Raw genomic sequence first — 21,362 nt, forward strand, 5'->3', positions numbered from 1 at the left:
ACGCACTTTTCGATCTCAAAGAGCGACAGGCAATCCACGTGAGAGGACCACGTGTTTTGGAGCGATGGAGCTGATTGGTGTAGGCGCTAATCTGTCGGCCACATAGACCGCTCTCAACCCAGATAAGGTGAAGGTCGCGTCATTTCTGCGCTCGAAAAGTGGTACTTCTTGTTTCGGCTCATTTGCATAGCGAAATTCAGCGATGGATATTTTAACACGTGCGCGTTTAAGGGTTTTTAAAACATCGGATGGCTTTCAACGAGGAATATCTCCCGTTCTGCTATCTCGCTTTTGCGCGAAATCCCCAAATTAAATAATTAATTAATGAAGATTTAGGTAATTGGCGATCTTGTAGTTACATAGTTTTTTCGAGAGAATGTTCGCAAAAACGGCATCTATTTTGCTCTGCTAGTTTTGTTAATAAAAATTCTGTGGCGAATAAAAAAAACGCCCTGTATATTTGAATTCTTCTTCTTTTTTTTTTTTTTTGGCAAATACCGCGAGCCAGAAACCCTCACGGCATCACTGCAGTGATTGCAGCAGCCTCGATTTGTTGGTCTACAAGAAAGCCATAGAAAGCATCCTCAACAAAGTGTGTTAACCTTCGTGAGGATGTAATGAAGAAATGAGGGGAGAGAGACTGAAATCTAATGAAGTTGGCTTATGTTTCCATATCCGAACAGGAATTTGGCAGCCCTCATGGATGTAGATTGTACGTATTACAGTTAATGCTGCAAACCCTCGCCGTAAGCGAAATACTTACACCGTTACGTGCCAAATTCCGCTCTCATTCCGCTTATAAGAAGTGGAGGTTAACGATCGCCAAAAGTAGATGGATTCAACTGTTGTCCCCCAGAGTCTTGGAGATGAAACACGCCATACAATAGCGTAACCCTAACACAAGGGAAATCATGCTGTGTTGGCGAATGCAACGCGAAGGGTCCATACTTGTCGCACTCGGAAAATGGATCATGTTTTGTGAACTTCGTTTCCTGTTTAAATGCAGAATGCGTTCTACAAATGGGGAGTGACGTCAAACAAAGCGTATGTCCGTCCGTCTGTACTCCCGTGGCAATCCCCCTCCTGTGAAGCGTGCTTTCACTGCATCGCCCTAATGTACGCAGGAGAAGCCCACCAAGTAGTGTCTCTTTCCGGCTCTCGTAGCGAGCAGACGTAATGTTGCTGCACTGTTGTAATGGAGTGTGATGATAATGAAGCGGGCCTTTCCGGTTGGCCTAGATACACACGCGGCTGTGGTGGTCCCGAAAATCATGCCGGGAAAAATGTCAGACCGGCCCGGGGAAGTGGGGCGGATGACTCGGGCGACTTTTTACCAAAGCAAAATGCTGAGACGAGGTAGATAGTATGCTTCAGACATGTCCAGAACGTCCGCCGGCCCAGAGATGATAGAAGTGAAAACGGCATGTCTATAGCCCTTATAGTTTTTTAACGAAAAATCTGTATCGCCTAAAAAAAGACACCCTGTATATATGCAGCTTAAATGAAAAATGAAACACCGACTACGAAGGTACGGGAAGTAAGAAAAAAGGGGGATAATTCATTTACACTTAAGATACCTAGAGTGCTAAAAGGGTTGTCTACGTTACGGCGGAAGCTCCGCCTTCGTGAGGGCGAAGTTTCCTGACGAAGGCAGAGCTTCCGCCGTAATTAGTCATCCGACGGTTGAGCAACAGATGGCCAAGAACGACCGCCGGCCCAGAGATGATAGAAGTGAAAACAGGATTTCTATAGCCCTTATAGTGTTTAATAAAAAATCTAGATCGAAAAAAGACACCCTGTATATATATATATTTTTTTTTCTCTCTCTCAAAAGCTGCGGCAGCACTGATGCCTTTTTTGCGGGCAGGTTACGCGGCCAGGCGGACGTCCTGTGGGAAAAAGCATGTAACTACTGGACGCCTAATTACTTATAATTCACGACTTAATTTTTATTAATTTTAATACTAATAGATGTTTTCGCAAAAATGCGAGACAGCAGAATTGGAAGCGACCATTACTCGAATCGAGCCTCTTTGTAAAAAATCCTGAAACAAGCACGTACTTTGAGATATAAATCTTTGGTATGCACCAAAGACTTGGTTTGGTACCATATTTGGTCTGCATACCAAACTCTGGTATGCAAAGGAGAGAAACCAGAACTACGCACTTCTCGAGCGCAAAAAGAGGGAAAGGGCGTTCGCGTCGGAGGGCCACGTGGTTTGTAGCGCTAGAGCTGATTGGAATAAGCGCTGATCTGTTGGCCAGATCGACCGCTTTCGGGCCCAGATAAGCCGCAGCGATGTCGCGCTGGGGAAGTGCGTAGTTCTGGTTTCGCCTCCTTTGCATAGCAAAATTTAGCGATTTATATATCAAAGTACGTGCTCGTTTCAGGGTTTTTGAGAAAGAGGGTGGATCCAAATAATGGTCGTCTCCATATCTGCTGTCTCGCATTTTCGCGAAAACATCCAATGAAAATGTTAATTAATGAATTTTAGGTAATTAGTCGTCCAGTTTACGTGCTCTTTCCCACAGGACGTCCGCCTAGCCGCGAAACGCGCCCGCAAAAATGGCATCAGTGCTGCTCTCACAGCTTTTTAAAGAAAAATCGAACGGATAAAAAACAAAACACCCTGTATTCACTCTGACGAGTGGAACATCTCCGTGGTCGAGATCTGCCAAGCTAATGCCGGGTCATGCAAAGCGTATCGGCAACATAAGAGGCTGGAGTAGATCCAACTTTGTCGTTTTCCTTCCCAGGCTGTTTGCCTCTCGGGGTCTCTTCCCTTCAGCATCGACTTCGCCTCAATGCTCGCTTTCACGCCGCAGTCCAAACACAGACTAGGGTATGCTTCAACCAGCTCGTGTTCCAACTGCGGCATGGTGGCAAGCATCCAACACGTCCTCATCGACTGCCCTCTATACAGTTCGGAGAGAGCAATACTCCAGCCCCAACTCCCAACTGACCCGTATAAACAACAAGCCGCTCAGCCTTGCCGCAATCTTGGGTCCTTGTTCTAAACCTGTGCAGCACCGTCACTGCCTGAACTCATTTTATCTGTTCTTGACGTCTACCAGCCTGCTTGAACTCCTCTGACCTCAGAGCTTTTGGCATGAATGCGTAGATGTGATCTTCACAGCGCTACGTCTCCAGTGGCCGACCGGATTAACTACTATCCCCATCATGCAGTTACGACACACCCGCGTGTGTGATATCTCATTTGCGTGTGTCATGTGTGTGCGCGAGTGTATATGCCTCATCTTTTTCATCGTCATCCCACTCATAGATTATCCAACGTGCAGTGAGGTATGGTACCGCAATTGTGGCGGTGAAACACCTCATGTCATTGCCATTCATGTAGTAGTTGTTGTTATTGTTGGGATCAACACCAAGAAGTGTGTAGTAAACCACTCATAAGTATCACCAACGGATCGAACGAATAAAATATTTAATTTGAAGTATTGTCGTTTGCCGACTGAAAAACAACTAACTATAACGATTTCGTCAGGTATGACCGACGCACTCTGGCCAGGTCTTTTTTTTAGTGAGCTGACTGATATGTATCGCTTCTGAGGTGATGTAAGCACAGAAACGTGTTCTGAAGTGCTGTTATCCATCCTCTGCAAGAATGTCTGGTCGTAAAAGTTATAACTCCGAGAGCAAAACCAGCCGCCCCATTGATTCATCCGGAGTCAAACAACAGTAAAGAAATCCTCGCAAATGTTTGCTGCCAGCCCACATATGATCTCTATCTATAACTTTGTCCGGAGAATATTCTGGTGGGGAACTAAACGGCCTGGAATGCGAGGGGTCTTGGTCTGGGTAACATAATAGTGCGCAGTCTCCTGAGGCCAAACGTACAAATGCATTGGTAATCCGCGTATTCACACAAGCGACATCCCCACGGAATATTCTAGTGGAAGAAAAAGCCTGAACTGCCCACGGGGCGGGAGTACCGCCGCCTCTTGTGTCGAGGATATCGGGGGTGGCATACTGTGCACGTAGCAGACGACACCATCGGCCCTGTCGTCTGCTACGGAATACCCTGTGGCTGAGCCGCAGCGTATTCCCCGTGGTTGGAAGAGCACGAAGAGACGTGGCAGCAGAAGCTATGACGTTTTTGCGCATCTTCCGCTTGAATGTTCTGGGGGAATGTCGTCGTGTGAATACACGGTATCAGTGCCAAGGACTGTGCGCCACTATTACAGCGTAAACTTTTTATCGCTTATACTTACACGTTAATGAACTGTGTTTGGCATCGCCGCGTGAATAATCGCGAGAAATGCTAATCGTATAAACACGCCATTGACTGCTTAATACGTGGATTTTCCCTGTGGAATTCGGCCGACTGCCGAATAGTTAGCGCATCCACCATTTTATGTAGGAAATTGCGCCATTTATGCTTCGTAACAACATCAGTCCGTTGTAACTTTTTTTTCTTTTGTCTTTTGTGGACGAAAATCGATAGAGAATAATCCATAGAAAAGCTTTCCTATTTTTGAGATCGCGTGCAGGGGTACAGCACACGCCAAACTTACAACTATTTTTATGTCGCCTTGTGATCTTGGGGACAACGCTCGAATCCACTTGATTTTTGCTATCTGTATAATTTTACTCAGGCCTTTGGTTAGGGTCCAGGGTCTCTCCGAATTCTTCACTTATGCCATGCACTTCATTAGTGAAGCCAGACTAGAATAGTTCTACAATGCAATGGATAGTATGTAATCACATATACTGCGTAATAAGGAAAAAAGAAGTCTAACCTCTACTACGTAATCTACTAGTACAGTATATAGATATACGCATTGTAATATCGATCGAAACAAGAATGAGCCTTGGGCGTATGAGTACATGAGTAATTGGGCACATGAGTAATTTATTGCAGGAGGTTTGTTAAATAATCGTATAGGGCTCAAAGAGGAATACAAATCGAGTCAGCGTTTCAGCAGAAGCTCCGTCTTTCGATAGCTCGCTATATGTATGGTTGTACATAATATGGTATAGTTATGACTACGCTGTTGTGTTGTACAGAGTTGCATTTTTAGAACAAGCAACGCTTTTCCAGATGTAAGTTGTGTACTAGAGACTGGGTAACAGCGTGAAAGATCGTTTAACCCAGTGGTGCCGAACACAACACTAAACCCGATTTCCCCACTAATTGCAGATTAAAGGTAGGGCTTGGCGAATGTCATGCCCGTGAATACATGAAAGGCACTTGACCCGAGAAAGTCTGGTCGTGTGTTTATAACGTGTTTTTTTTTTTTCTCCCGTTTTCGCTTTCCAATCTCTCATCAGTGTTGTTATATTTTGCGTGGTGATTGCTAAAATTAGCCGCTTTCACTCTATTCCTGGCGTACGACACGCCCTCTTCTGGCGTCAGTGTAGCCATAGCAGTGCCGCTGACCGCGAGACAATGGGGAGTATTCATTGTACCCTGGACAGCGTTGTGAAAACAGTTCCAAATATGGCAACGGTGATTAAATGGCCCTTGTTTTCCGTCGGCGCGTGGTTACAAGCGCCTCTCACGCGGCTACATTTTTCATACTTTGCAAATAACTAGTCGTGTGTCTTAATATATTTATACTTGCTGAGACACACTTCCCTGCGCCGCGCTGAACAGTCCCAAGTAGGACGAAACGGTCGTCCTCGGTTGGGAGTGCACGATCAACTTGTAAACATATGCACTTTAGTACAGTATACTTTAGTAACACACACACACACACACACACATATATATATATATATATATATATATATATATATATATATATATATATGTATATATATATATAGTTATGAAGGAATGAAAGGCAAACTACGAAGGGGGTAGGGGAAGTAAAAAACGGAGCGATTTATTACAATTTAAATTAATAGAAAGATATCTAGGAGTATGGTCGACGTTGCGGCGGAAACACCGCCTTCTTCAGGACTAAGAGATCAGAAGGGTGTCTTGAAGCTTTTGTACATGTGTAGCATGACGTCACAGTCGGGGTTCGCGCCACCTGGCGGTCGTTAGGGTCAAGCTCGGTAATGTTGTTGTGTCAAGTCTAGGCGTGAGGCAGAATAAAAGCGCTAAAAACACGAGGACAACGGACACACAGTTAGCGCAAAGCGTGTTTTTAGCGTTAGCGTGTTTTTAGCGCTTTTATTCTGCCATGCCTTACCAACAGGCCCAGTCTGAAGTTTTAAGTCTAGGCGTGAGGTCATCGTCCTTCGGGTCGGAAGGGTGTCAGGAGGCCGGCTGAAAAGAAAAGGAAGTAGTACCTTATCTAAGCAGTTAGAGTTCTTATTGTTGACAATATACCAGGGTCTTCGTTAATGGCGGACTGGAATTTGTAGATAAGGTAAGATTCCCGTTGTTCTCGTGATCGATCGGAAGCAAAGTTTGATTGAAGAAGAAAAAATTGAATCTTCGTTAATTGAAACTGAGCGTAGCTGAAACGTAGCTGAAAACTGAAACGTAGCTGGTTACACATTACTTAAATAGGTTTGGTACTACCAAACCTATTTAAGTAATGTGTAACCAGCTACGCATCTTTTGTCCTGACGAAGACAGTGCCACTGTCGAAACGTCGACCCCTTGCCCTTTTTAACGTCTCCCTATGTAATAAACTAGTGTTTGTAACTTCCCTAAAATCTGTTTCCGCGTCTTTTTTTGAACTTCTGTAAAACTTCGTGGCCGTTTGATAATCCTTTTACCTCACCCTATATATATATATATATATATATATATATATATATATATATATATATATATTTGTAAGTCAAACGTCGCCATGCCAGTACTGGACAGCTGTTTCGGCCTTCTTGGACCTCATCAGCAGTACGCAGGCAGGCAACGTTTGATCGGATGGCGTCAGAAGGTCACGTGGCACGTGATGCCTCCCGTCAGGGTGTCATTGGGGTGGCATTGGGGTGGCACTGGGCTTTCAGAGGTGTCCCATGACACCCTGACGGGAGGCATCACGTGCCACGTGACCTTCTGACGCCATCCGATCAAACGTTGCCTGCCTGCGTACTGCTGATGAGGTCCAAGAAGGCCGAAACAGCTGTCCAGTACTGGCATGGCGACGTTTGACTTACAAACATATGCTATGCGTGCAGCCAAAGAGCTCCTGCTAATTTTTTTTCCTCCTTATATATATATATATATATATATATATATATATTCAATAAGGATCAGAAGTGGAGACAGTGCTTCTACAGGACAAGGAATAAAAGGGGAGCTTTATTAAAAACTAAGAGGGGGTATTCGACGTTTCGACAGCAGCGCTGTCTTCAATAGGAATGGGATATTATGGTGACGCAAGAAAATTCCAAAGAATGAGAGGTGAATAAGTATAAGGGGAGAGGGCAGCACACGTGCTTTGTCAAACAAATGTAAAAGGGTACCCTTTTACCTTTGTTTGACAAAGCACGTGTGCTGGTGACAGCGCCACCTGTGGAGGCCGCAGTGCCACCCAGCTAGTACATATACAAAGGAAATATAGCTAATGCTAATATATATATATATATATATATATATATATATATATATACGATATCTGTCTATCTATCATATATAATTATGTGATAGTATAACTGATTTAGTATACCTTAGAAATAGTTGGACAGAAGTGTTAGATGGATATTTGGAAAGGGAGAATAGGACATTCTCTGTTCACTAACTAGCACAGTGTAAGTTTCATGTTGCCTAAACGATACTGAGCGAATGAACCTGCTGAATCTTGGACTGGTTGTTACCGATTGATGTACCGTACGCGTAGCAGCGCGGGAGTAAAAACCGAGCAATGGAGTTGGCACAATTTTCGTTTCGTTCCGCATTCAGACGGTGACGGTTCACTCAAAAAAAGAAAGAAAAAGAAATAAATAAATAAAAATAAAATATAAGATAGTGTTTGCATGTGAAAGATCGAAATATGACAGTCGTCGAAAAAGCCAAGACGGAATGTGAAGTTCGTGGAATTAGGCCTCTTGGCAAGACTTCGGTAAGGTGTGCCATTGTGACGTAATCAAGGGGTGCGGGTTCGATATCCGCTGCAGTCTGGCTTTTTCGATCTTTCATGTTCCCATAGGTGCCTCGAGGCGTGTGTTGTGTTTATCAGTTCGTGTGTTCAAGCCTCAGAATAGTTACTCTCCAACAATATGATGATGACATGGGGTGTTTCACCACTGGGAGGCAGTACCCTCTCCCATTGCATGTGAGATATTAGATGAGTGATATAACGATACGAGTGCGAATCCTCATGCAACTCGGGTGGCTGTGAACACATAATAATAATTAATAATAATAATAATAATAATAATAATAATAATAATAATAATAATAATAATAAACAGGTTGGAATTAACAAAAAAGCACGGAGGGTCAATGGAAAACGTTACATCGCAGTTCGTACGGTTTCGGCTTTGTTTTAAATTGCGAAATCCTATATAAACGGCTATCCAGAACTGTCACATGACGATCTTTCACTAATGGGGATTACACTGATTATCGAGAAAAAATACGAAGAAAAAATAATGCACATCTGCCCAGTAGAAGCTACGCATCAAAGCGAACTGTTCGCTTTCGACTGTCAAGTAAAATTGCTGGTAACTTCCGACAAATCACGGTTCAAAGATGTTGAGCGTGATCACACAGCGAGACGTTCCTCTAGAGGCCTTACGCAGCCACTAATACGTCGTGCAGAAAGAAAGAAAGAGAGCAGATCTGTCAACGTCGCAAAAGTTCGACCGGTGAACGAACAAAACCTCGTAAAGGTCCTCCGTGATTCACTTCGATCGACCCTTGCTTACGTTTACAAATGACAGCCTCAACGGGGAAATCGTATCATGGCTCGTAAAAAGGGACACATCCGCAAATCTCGAATTTTACTTTTCAGTGCAGGCTGGGACTCGCGGCTCCAGCAATGCGTTAAATGTGCATACATCGAATTTCTAACTTGCAACCGAAACTGACGGCCCACCGACCTTACACCTATATTTGAAATAAACATCAATTGAAAAGGATGCTGGAACACGTGGAGTTTCGGGAAAGTCTTAAGTCTGCTGGAAATTATCTACGTTTCGTATTTTGTAAGTGCTATAGCAGAACAAATAGATTTGGCGCAGCTAATGGTCTGCACAGGTTCTCAGTTATTTACAGGTGCACTCAAAAAAGGCTGTACCTGTTCATGTGGACACTCATTTCAGCTACTTAACAATGTATTGTTTTACCTTCTGTCTTCACCAGCTCCCGTGGCATAGTGGTTAGGATGATCGCTTTCCACGCAGAGACTAAGGGGTGACACGGGTTCGAATCCTGGCACCGGCTGTGCTGTGAGGTTTTCCCTAGGTTTTCCTAAGAAGACGAGTGTCGGCACAGTTCCCCCTGAAGTCGGCCCAGGACGCATACTAACCCCCCCCCCCTCCTCTCTCTGCCGCCACTGCTTTTTCAGGGTGTCTACCGACCTGGAAAACAGGGAATTGTCAGGGAATTTTCATGTGTCAGGGGATTGTCAGGGAATTCGGCTAAAAGGCAGCGGAAGTCGGGGGAAATCACAGACAAGTGCCGTGTTGATGCGCGGCGAATTATCGAGTGCCGACCGGTGGTTGTGCGGCGAAGCCGCAGCAACATTGCCACGAGTAGCAGTTCGCCAATACGACAAGTTCTGAGGCAGAAAAGTAGGATAGCCTCACTAATACTTAATAAATGGTCTGTTTTATGAGGGATCTGTATCACAACGTAGGAGCAGGCACCAAGTTCCCTTTTGTTTTTGTCTTGGAATTCCCTTGAAATAGTCAGGGAAAACCTGGAAAAGTCAGGGAATTTGAAGGCTGCCGTTTGGTAGATACCCTGCTTTCTGCTCTCCTCTCTCCATCTGTCCACGTCTGTACTCCGCTCATAGCCACAGTTGCTTCACAGCGCTAACACGGTATTAAAAACAATTATAAAAACCTTCTGTTTTCATAAATTTAAGTTAGTGATCTGTATGCACCACTACAGTATCATGTCTAGTGAGATAGTAGTAGTAATTTTTCGCAGCAGTGTTCGATTGCTTTCTTTTCCGGGTTTTGTTTAAGTTGTGCACAGAAACATTCACGTTGTCCAGTCTGTTACCGAAGTATTGAATTTCTAGCATAAAAAAGCCCATTTCTATGGGAAGCGTTGTAATGCGTGGGTACTTTAAAACTACATATAGCATGAGGTAAATTTAGAGCAACTCAATTACGTTGGATGAGTAACTGTACATGAATTACATTTCAGTTCCAGTGACTTAATTACTTTTAAGTCCTGTCACTGTAACACAGTTTACTTCTTTTTGCGTAATTTAGAGGAGGGATCGGAACCGAAACTGAACCCGAACCGAAAACCGCTAAAAACCCCGTAGTTTTCGCTGAACCTAACCAGAATATTTTTTGTTCTCGCGTCGAACCGAACCGGAACTGAACCGAAATAAATTTAGGCGGTTACCGGTTCCCGAAGCGGTTCAGACGTAATCTGCGTTGCGGAACTACGATTTACATAGCGGATTGAGCCGCGTTTCCAAACAAATTCGAAACCGAAATTGAACAAAACAAAACTGCAAATTAAGTGCGCGAGGTATTTGCTCGCACTGTTGGTGTTGGTGTGGTGGCTCGCAAAAGGAGGCGACACTGTCACCATTCTAGTGTGAATAACACGTGGGCCGATGTTCGGAGTTGATGGTTCTGTTCCGTAATTCTTGCGTATATTCACCGGAAGATCACTTGTGCGGCGATGGTACGATACTGTTCGGCTCCCCAATGCTCCACCTACTGCACTGAACGCGGAATAAACGTGTAAAAGCAGACGACGCGTCCACACTATGGTAGTTCTCTGTTCTCCGCAGCGTGGCGACACCGTTCGATCTCGGAGCGAATTGCGTTCATTCAGTTGTGTTAGTTTTGAGGTCTTCCTTTTTGGCTTTTGTGGACTTTCTTGTACGGGATTTTTGTAGTCCAGCAACCCCAAGTTTTCATTTTGGGCTGTGAAAAAAAAAAAAAAAAAATAGCCAGTCCCTGAGCAGGATGTAACAAGGTGTGTACAATAGGTGAACATAGAGAGTACAGTATGCTACCGTAACGTCGACGGTTCCATCAGGTTAACGTTAACCTGAAATGCACATCTGTGACACGCAGTGTCGCTGCGGACCATTGCTGTGTCGGCAACAACAACAAAAGTACATTTGTGTATCTGAGAATTGTAAGGATATCGAGAGGATAGAGAGGTAGCAAGCGAGCTGGTGGTATAGATCCATAACTTAAAAACCCGAGACCTTGTCTGTGTTTGTCGTTTTTTTGTCCCCTAGTCTCGGGTTTTTAAGTTATGGATGTAAGGATATGTTTGCTTTTAACCCATGACAATCTACTCAAAATTCACTTTCCTGAACCGGTTCGAATCGGTTTGCGCTGCGGCGGAGCTGAACCCGAACGGAACGAATATGCCTGAACCGAACCGATCCCTGATTTAGACAGCTCCGGTTACAACCGGACGTCGTCATTCCGCGAGTATAGGCATTACGTGTAAACAGCGACTGGATCTCGTACTTTCTGTTCACTGTCACTGTAATGTTCTTCCAGTAGCATTAACCGGTTTCCAGTTGTATTTCGTGACCCTATAGGGAAAAGCACAAATATATACTTTTGATATATCATACCTTTATGTGATGCAAGCGGAAATGCAAAGAATGTTCGCCTGGCCGTATAACTCACTTGCAAAAACAGCATCTGTACTGCTGTCATATAATTTTATGTAAGTCTGTATTAAACAAAAGGAAATACCCTACATACCAGTATTAAAGTGATAATGGGCCAGATGTTCCCCGAAGCGCCATATGAACAATAAATTATTACTCCGAGCTTCCGCTTTGTTCATTCCGTTTTCTAAAGGGCATCTCATACTACACCTCCAGGTATTAATAATATTCCACTCATGTTCTCCATCTTTCTCTGTTGGCCAATTACACAGTTATTGATCTCTCTTTGTTCCGAGTATGAGCTGCCCGTTCCACCGCCACTATATTATCCGAGATATTTGTAATAGTGGCGGATCCCGTGTCATTTTTACGCCTTGAAGCCATCCATTTCTAAGCTTTTCAATTCAGCTGTTTCAGGGAGCAGGATATCCGGATTTCGTGGCAGACTTGGTAGCTCAGCATTAAAAAGGGGATTTGACTTGACGTGCAAAATATAAATCCAGATTCCACATCACTTACGCTCTTAAAGGAGAACTTCACCACGTTTGTGGAAAGCGCTACATGGGCGTCCACGTTTTTGTGACAATTAGCGTAACTTCATAAGTGTCACAAAACGGGGTAGAAATCAGCGGAGAGAACGTCGTCATTCGTGATGGTTGGCTTGGAGCGTGTCATGTGGTGAAGTTCTGTTATCACCACCACCTGTTTTAAGAGTGTACGTTGTGTTTGGGAGTCTGTGGAAGGCACGTACTTACTACGTAGCAGGTGCGGTACTACGGCTGTATGTAGTATTCTAGCATTCGAAGATGCGAAAGCTACACGCTGGACTCGGTGGGAGGCTGCTTAGAAGAGGCTCTTCCAGGAAAAACTTCGACGCACTCGGCCCTCGGAAACCAGTATACGCGCTGGATCCACTCGTTTTGTGTCCGAGTGACGTATAGTGAGTCTCGATGTGCAGTCCCTCCTGCAGAGTTGCAGGAGCCAAGCTTTTTGATCATTTTAACGCGATTAATATTAATGACACGTATGCTACCCATAGAAAAGAACCACAAGCCACGAACAAAGAAAAGCATTGAGCCGTACAACCCGTAGTCTACTTATAAGCCTGCTCATGTTAACTGCAAAGCCAAAATGTATGCATGGAGAACTCTCCTCCATGTGTATTTTCGAAAGCTATAGAAGTAAATGCAGCTCGATGTTGCAGACAGATTGAGATGAACGTACAATACATTCTTGATTTGGATTGGTGCATTGGATGTTGCTTGAGTGTTGGAATGTAAATGATAATGTCGTTGCGTGTGATCGGGATATGAAGGACCAAGACCGATCCTACACGTCCATCAGAATTTCTCATCACGACCAAGCTACAGTTGGATCTCCCTTCAATGAGAAACCCCCCATTGGCATGCCTCATTCATATTTCTATCTCTCGCATATAGGTTCAGCTATAAAAGTGCGAATATTAGACTGTCTGTCGTTTGAGAATCTTCCGGCAGTCAGAATAAATTGATGGTATCAATTATAAATGATATTGATGCATCGGCAGTAATTAATGGTACGAATCAGTGGCTGCCGAATATACGGGCGCCATTTTCCGTCAATGTAGTAACTTTCTTGGGCCCACGTTACGCAGCGGGATAAGCAGTTAGTCGGATTTGGACTTTTTCGTTATGTATACCGGCGCAAACATTACGCAGGTGCGCTACAAGTTGTTGGAATCAGCCCAACAACGTGTCCTCTGTTAAAATGCTATCTTAACGGATTGCGTGCAAATTCCGTTCTGTGTGGTCACGGTGCGGTGCGTGTCTAAGCCTCTGGTCTACGTGCGGTGCGTGCGCCTCCTAGCGTTCGTTTGGGAGGAGAGTTCCTGCGACCGTCAGTCTGCATCCCGGAGGAGTACGGAGTCTCGATCGGTCAGCCACCGGGCGTGGAGCATCGCACTCGGGATGCGGCGTTGAGTGCGCGCGGCCAGCACGAACCGCACACGCGGTCTCTACGTGGGTTCCCCCGCGCTCGAGATGCTGCTCTGACCGGTCGTTGTGTCCAACTGTCTCTTCTTGCCGCAAACTGTCTCCGTTGTGGTGGTGATGAGAACGTGAATCAGGTGATCGTTTCTCCGTTCTTTGTTTGCTCCGTGCTATTGCGTATCAAGCATGCCGCTTTTATGATGTAATGTTGTTCGTGCGGTTGTGGAAAAAAGCGTTACGTGTCGTCAGCGGTTCTCGTGTAAGAGATTTGAATACAAACGAAAAAGCCAATCAAATTTCAAATCGAGCTACAAAAATTGGCGTAGATGGAAAATTCACATTACAGCGATATGGCTTGCACATTTGAACCTGTAAAACGAATTGAAAAACTGAGCGTTACGTTCAATCACCCCCCTCCTGTAGGGTGTACCCATTGAGAGCGTCACGTCTTCCCCGACAAGAAGGTATATATTTGAACACTTTCATTACTCTACTCGTCCTATATGCTTACAAACTTTGGCAATGCGTCGAAATCTCTTACACCTTTTTAATTACTTCGTGCCTTCGTTAAAGGGATCTATTCGGAAGATACACGGCCAAGCTTAAATTTACTTCTGTTGGAAGAGTAGTGCCATAGGTGACTCTGTCGCACGCCGGTTCCCGTCGATCAATCTATATCCTATATGATTATACTGACAGCACCAACGCCGGCGAAACTATGTCGTGCTTCAGCTGTGGGGATAACGGTCAGTTCACTCCGCACACGACCCCACGGTGCAAGTCGAGAAGAAATTTGACTGCCTATATATATAAGGAAATATGCCTATAATATGCCTGTAATATAAAACGGGAAGATTCTCGGGAAGATTTTTTAAAATAAAAAATAAAACGGCCGCTGTGCCGATGAGAGCGAATAAGCTCGAAACGGCCGTCTCTCTTCAGATCGGCGTTCTAATGATCGCATGCCTGTTCTTCGCTTTTAGGACGAGGGCAGTGCTATTTTTCAAAACGTGATGTGGGCAAGCTTGCGCTTGTCCCATCTTACAGTTTGCAATTAAAACGGCCATCGGGTCAGTATCCTTTGTGGTGCTGTTCCGGGGAAGATTTTTTTCTAAAATACATATGGGGATTCAAAGGTACAGCTTGGGACAAAAGTTTACGGAACACGTCACTGGTGTATTCCTTCATCCGAGCTGCCCCCTGTTAGCTATAAGGAAGACATCGAATAAGAAACGGGTGACCGGCTGTGTTATCCACCTCCCAGTATGTGTGTCCGCTCGTGTTTGCTGCTAGGGCATCTCTCCAATGGAAAAATATGACGCCCTAGTGTTCCGTAAACTTTTGTCCCAAGCTGTACCCCCCATTAGGCGGTCTTCCGCAGACTACTGATTTGCTGTGAAGCACGGAATCTAGTCATTACAATAGTCCGCGATTAGAATTCCGCGATATCCTCATCGGGCTACGATATAGGATCGTGCGTGTTGTGATGTAGCTATGATGATGATGTGATGGTGCTTGAGCAAGACGTGTCAGGTGGCACAAGTGCTACTGGAAGCGCCTGCGCTTGGAAATGCGTGAAGCTCCGTTGTTTCGAGTCATCTTGTGTAGTATTGTGAGTCAACGGGTATTGTGATGCATATAGGGAGGTTCAATATCTTTTTCCTCTCACACACTAACAAAACAAGTCTGGATATCCCTTTTTGGCGACCCCAGTACAGGGAGCAAAATAAGATGTTGCCTGCAAGGGTACTGAGAAAGTAGTCCAACTATTGAAAGCCACGGTACTGTAGAATCGAATATGGATCTACAGATCTCCTGGGGCTAAAAACGACGTGTCGACAACCCGCCAAGATTTTTAAACAAGCTTCGTCAAGCCTCGACTTTTGGCATGACTATTGTTCCTCAAATTCGAGATAACTTGGCACTGTGCATTTCTTTCCCCTTCAATTGCACACATCCACTCGACATTTGCACTCGTTCTTGGCCCATGGAGTAACCCTGGACATGAGTGCCGTGCACTTGGCGCTTTTCTTTCCTTTCTGAGGGCCACCGGCCTCCTTCACGAACTGTAGGGATTTCCTTCCCTCGTCATCCTCTCGTATGAACCTCTTTGGAATGGGGTAGGGTCCTGCACTCAACGCAGGGAAACATCTCACATCATCATCATCCATTAATCTATGTTGTTGTTGTTGTTGCACTCGTAGCGATACACAATCATCAATCATTACCACGCATATATAATGACATTGTGTGATGCAGGCTCTCCCTACCCCTATAGGCAGCTTGTTCTAACCTCAGCTTGTGATACAATGCATCTGTTTATCGCTCGCGTGCTCAGAGCGGCGACCTTTAAAGCTGCTGCAGTTAAATATTGTGTCCGAACTCGACCGACACTCGATCGTATGCGTACATGCCTGAAGTCGTGGAAATTGCCTGCCTTAGAGCTCCATCAATTTTGCCGCTCGGGCACAAATTAGGGTGGCTTCATTGTACGCGTCTGCATGTAATAGCACTGAGTTACTGAACGTCGTTAACGCTGACGTCATCGATGGTGTCTATGGTTCCAAAGTCTATCACAGTGTGGAAAGACAAACTGCAGGTTTGAGGTGGTAGGCCTGATGTGTACTGAGTCATCTTGTGTAGCGCGAGTAGCAGCGTGAGCCACGGGTATTGTGGTGCGTGCATACATGGGGAGGTGTAAAATATGATGTGTGTGTCGCTTTATTCGTTCTTGCGTTAAAGTTTGCTCACATCACCAATTTGAGCACGGGGAATAGTTGAACTAATTGCATGGTTCTGGCAAAACCACGATGTCACTTAAGAGCAAGTAAAACGATACACTTCTGTTCTACTTTTTGTGGATATCTCTATACATAATCTTTTCCATGACTCACCTGCACTGTCATGTTCCAAAGACGACTACGTCTCGCGTACGTAATACGCAGTACGAAGTAGTACGTAATGCGCACTTTGACAACACAAATACATATTGCCTTGTTGTTTGTAATTAGCGTTGCCAGATTTGACTGACTGTTGTGGCGCCGAAATTTGGACAAGGGCGATTGGCTATTTTCCTGCTGCTTTGCAGATACTTCCTGGCGCTACACATGAGACCCCTGCGTACCTAAATCGTGATAGTTTTCGTGGTTCCGCGTTCCTAAATCGTGGCGTCACACATGTAATGCTAGAGTGCGTCAATTCCTCTCTCACTTGATGGCTCTCCGTCGATACGATGGCGACCACCCCGCACATGCCGTGAGAACTCATACCAACCCCACCCTCATACCGGGACAACTCGTACTACACTCAACTCATACTGTCAGTAAAATTCATACTGGGAAAGATATTTCATGATCCAGAAAATGTGTCAGTTAGGCCCGGTTTCACCAATGGTTAACTTTGAACCGAGATCAAGCGTTGCTAAAACTTGAAGTTAACGCTCAATTCTTTTTTGCAAACGCTAGTTGGTGACGTGATGAATGTTTCAATAATAATAACTGTCTTTTGTGAAGCACAGTTAAGCGCTAAATTCAAGTTAATGAACCGTTGATCGCGGTTCAAGCGTTGATCGGCGTTGGTGAAACCGGGCCTTAGACAGCGATGCAATTCTACTTTCTGGCGATTATCTATTCTTGGTAGGAGGAAGGAGTATAGAGATGACAAGGAATTATGGTAGCAATTTTTTTGGAATAAGCAAAGACTATCAGTTTCACGGCGTAGTGATAGTAGCGGTAGGTAAAAGCTATATCTCATTGGTGTGACGCTGGCCGTGCGGTTATAATTGTTCAAGATAAAACGTACAGATCTATCCTGTAGATATTCTGTGTCATGAATGAGGGACTTTTGATGAGGGTCCCAAGTTGCTGCCGCGCATTCCAGTTTTGACCTACTCCGGTTTTATATAATGTTAGGTTCAGATTTAGAGGGGGCAGGAGAGGAATTACGTTTGATGTTAGCCTAGGGTTCGACTGGCGGGCCAACAGTATAACTAAATAAATAACTAAAATAAATTCATATATGTATCCTTTGTGTGTATTCCACAATCTTTGCGGTGCATTTTAACGATTCTTTAATGAAGTTCGGTAAAATGTTGTTGGTGTGATTTTTTTTCTTCTTTTCAATATGTCTCATCCCGCAACCGTTGCCCTGGTTTGGCCTTTTTCCTGGTTTTTGTATAGTTCGAGTTGGGTGTGGTATGGGTTGGGTTCGGTAACATAAGCTTGCTCGTTGGTTAGCCAGTGACCATCGAGCTCGTTGTGTTTGGTTCTCTAGTCGTGTTCACGTCGACGCTAGAGCATATGCACGTATCAGGGACCCTGCATGGTCCTGTCATTCTTTCTGAAAATGTCGTGTACCTCGAGAACTGGACCCGAATATTTTAATGCTGATTCGTCACCGTGTGTCGCATATGCTCTAGTTCAAATGACAGTTCCTCATACGTGGTACAATTACCCTATAGAGGAGCTCAACTGATCGTTGATATGATATGATGATTGATCCATATGATATGATGCCTGCACAACAATGGATATGGCTACATACAAGGGAAATTGGCTAGGCCTCCATGTATTACACCTAGGCCCGCTTGCACGAACGTTGAGGCTATATTCCTCAGTGCTGTACTCGGTAGCTTTGCCAGTGCTCTAAGAACGGGAAGCGTCGACGATAGTACCGTGTGCAGAAAGCACTACCGAAGCTACCGAGTGCAGCACTGAGGGATAGCCTCAACGTTCGTGCAAGCGGGCCCAGGTCAGAAAGCTTAACGATTCTCCCATTGAAAACTTGTGCCGAATTTTAGTTCTCTTTCTTACCGCAGTGGCGCTCGCTACATGGCCCAGAATGGTGTCGTTGGACGGCGCAAATTTGCAAAATAAGATAGTGTGTCGAAGAGTACGCTAATAAAATAACCGTATACAGTACGCATATTGCAGAATTCGATTTCAGCAAATACTTGAATAACATCGCATACGCGCATATAGTAGAAAAAGTGTGATGGCGACGGTTAGCGTCGTCTGTTGGCGTAGAACGTGCGGGCAGATGGCTGGCATTGAAATTTCTTTCAACTAGTATTCTACCTCACATTTCAAGAGAAGTAATATGTGCTCGAACATAATGGATTACGCATGGGTGGTACACGACGACAGGGGACAGCTGCAACACGCAATTGCCAAGGCGGAGGTGGGTACCCTATCACAGTGTCTCTAGCAGATCGCGCCCTGCTTAACAGAGCTTTGGGCCATGTTTGCAGCGCCAATGTGACTGGTAAGTGAACTAAGTGTGGCACAGCTTATTCTTGGGAGCATTCAGGCCTGCTGCAATACATGGAGGCCTAGCTTCTGGCAACCATCTTTCAAACTTACTCTATGTCGATGGTCTGTCAGCAAAGTATGTGGTTCCATCTATATTAGTCACATAATATTGTATTCTATAGCAATCGTCGTGTTAGTTCCTTTCAGAGTTACGGTCTTGAACAATAGCAGAAAGCTAATGCAGATAAAGGTCGCATCGCTGGTGAGGTACGAAAATATTTTACACCGCGTAATTGAACAATGGAGCAAGAGGGAACGCTCCGCTGAAACGTCTGCGATTTGAAACTCTTGATGCCGCGCCTGTTGTCATGTTTCGGTTTCGCATTTCGTGGGCGTTATCCCAGGTTTCTTTCTGTCTTCTCTCTCTCTCTCTCTCTCTCTCTCTGTGTGTGAGAGAGAGAGACACAGATGACTGTTCAGCACCGAGGGGCGATTCCCTTCGCTCTGGTAATCCATGTGCTATATAGAGCTGCACTCAAAACAGTTATGCTTGCGCACCTGCCGGACATGTGTAACCGGAGCGCTAAATGGTGCAAAACGATATAGCGGGCGTGGATTCTTCTGGATTCTGGTGGATAACATGGGAAAAACGCGAGTACGAAAGATGCTCTTTCAATCTGTCTCGCATTAGTGTGCCGTACACGTTCCTCGCCAACTCCTGACGTGCTTGCACTCAACGGTGTCCTCAACCGGTCAAACAACGGGATCCAAAAAACTCTCGGTAACAAAGTGATCGAAATAATCACGTTTGACTCGCTGTAGCGTTACGTACTGATAAGGAGTGATTTGTCCGTGTCATTCGGCTTTGACTTCTTCAACGAAGTATTGCTTGTAGTACTGCTCCTGGAAAGATTTTTCCTAATCTTCAACGAAACGTTAAGCGAACCGTTGCTGTGGTGGGGTGCAAGAGAGATTGACTCATTTTTTCTACGTCCGGTGTTTAAACAAGACAGGGACCTTACTGGCAGGTTCATAATATTATTATTATTATTTTTAGAAACCGCCAATATTGAAGGGCAGCTGAAGCCGACTATAAACTTCTCTCATAAAGTGACCTTGTTTCTACAACACCAAGGCGGGAGGTCCGTGGTGAGGGACGGGAGTGCTGTCAGACAACAGATTAAACCCTGTTTCCCCCCAATACTAGTGCCGTTATTTCTTATTTTGGTTTTATTTATTTTCACTTTTTATTTTTCCAGTCACATTTGCACTTTTTGTTTAATTTTCGTACTGCCTAGCGCGCACATAAAATACTTTGTTCAACTTTATTCTGTTTAGTTTGTCTTCATACTTACAGATATCAAAGGAAAATCCCGGCCCGAGCTCGCTGAACTTGCGCATCCATTCCGTCATTACCGTCAGCGCCGCGATGATTTATCATTATACCACGACCACGCTCCCACTGAGGCGAGCAAAGCCAGCTTTACTTTCGACGAACTATTGGCTCCTGGAATGGCTTGTTAGCCAACACGTTAGTGGGTTTCCTTTCTTAGTCAAACATCCCCACAGAAGTTTTCATTTTACAGCTAGGAGATCGCCGTGGCCGTGTGCCAAAATCCTCCTCGCCTCTCCGTACCAGAGAGGAGGAAAGCAGTGACAGGTGCGCGCGCAGGTGTGGAAAGTGCAAGCGGCGCTACAGAGCGGTATCTGCTTGCGGGGCAAGGGAATGAAAAGGAAGCACACATTAGTTAGTTTTAACATACGTATCAGAAGCGTTCCACGGAATCAAAACAAAAACAAAAAGCTTTCAAATCCAAGTCTAGCAGTGTGATGTCAGCCACTGCAAGGGAATCTGGTGCTTGGCGTACCCTGTTCACGGAACTGTTATCGTAAAGACGTTCCAATCTGCTAAATCTCTTGTAATCCTTCTAAACCTCCCTACTGAACCGACGCCGCGAGAATTAAACGAGAGCGTGCAGTGGGACGCCACGTCAAGTGTGGATGTGGTGCCTAGATTACGCCCTCATGCATGGTGGAGGCCAATACGGCATTAAGGGATAGGAGAGATGAAATGCAGGCTAGCTGGTTGTACATGATGAAAGGGAACCCCGAGACAAGGAAAAGACGTGCGAATAGACGTTGTTGTCCTAGCTATGGACATCTCTTCCTTGCTTCCCCTTCCAGTACTTAGTAAGAAAAAAAAATCACTGCACTGTTTGGTGTGCTGCCAAACGCGCACGAAACACGATAGCATTGCAGCAGACGAAGGGCGGTCCTTGCGCTGTGACCGTGCATGATTTGCGTGCGGCGCAACCGCAAACCCTGCGTTCCACAGAAACAAAACAAATAGATATGTACTGGAATGAAGAAATTGGTTTGTAACATGTCGAAAACTCTGTCCAGTGTTAATCACCCTTCTACAAACATATCACAAATATTTTACAAAGAAATT

The 21,362-nt window shown here is 44.9% G+C and overlaps 1 protein-coding gene across 3 annotated transcripts in view; it reads left to right on the forward strand.

The window, feature by feature from the left end:
- The window catches only part of LOC135378106 (protein phosphatase 1 regulatory subunit 16A-like), a 241,484-nt gene that overhangs the window by 137,684 nt on the left and 82,438 nt on the right, over nucleotides 1–21,362 (forward strand). The window contains exon 1 of one of the 3 annotated variants that reach the window (XM_064610988.1): nucleotides 13,628–13,798. The exons of the other annotated variants lie outside the window; for them this stretch is intronic. The gene's annotated coding sequence lies outside the window, so the exon portion shown is untranslated. Of the gene's footprint in view, nucleotides 1–13,627; nucleotides 13,799–21,362 lie in introns of those variants that run through there. 3 annotated transcript variants of the gene reach the window in all.

This window comes from Ornithodoros turicata, chromosome 1 (genome assembly GCF_037126465.1).
Source record: "Ornithodoros turicata isolate Travis chromosome 1, ASM3712646v1, whole genome shotgun sequence".
NCBI classification, from domain to species: Eukaryota; Metazoa; Arthropoda; class Arachnida; order Ixodida; family Argasidae; genus Ornithodoros; species Ornithodoros turicata.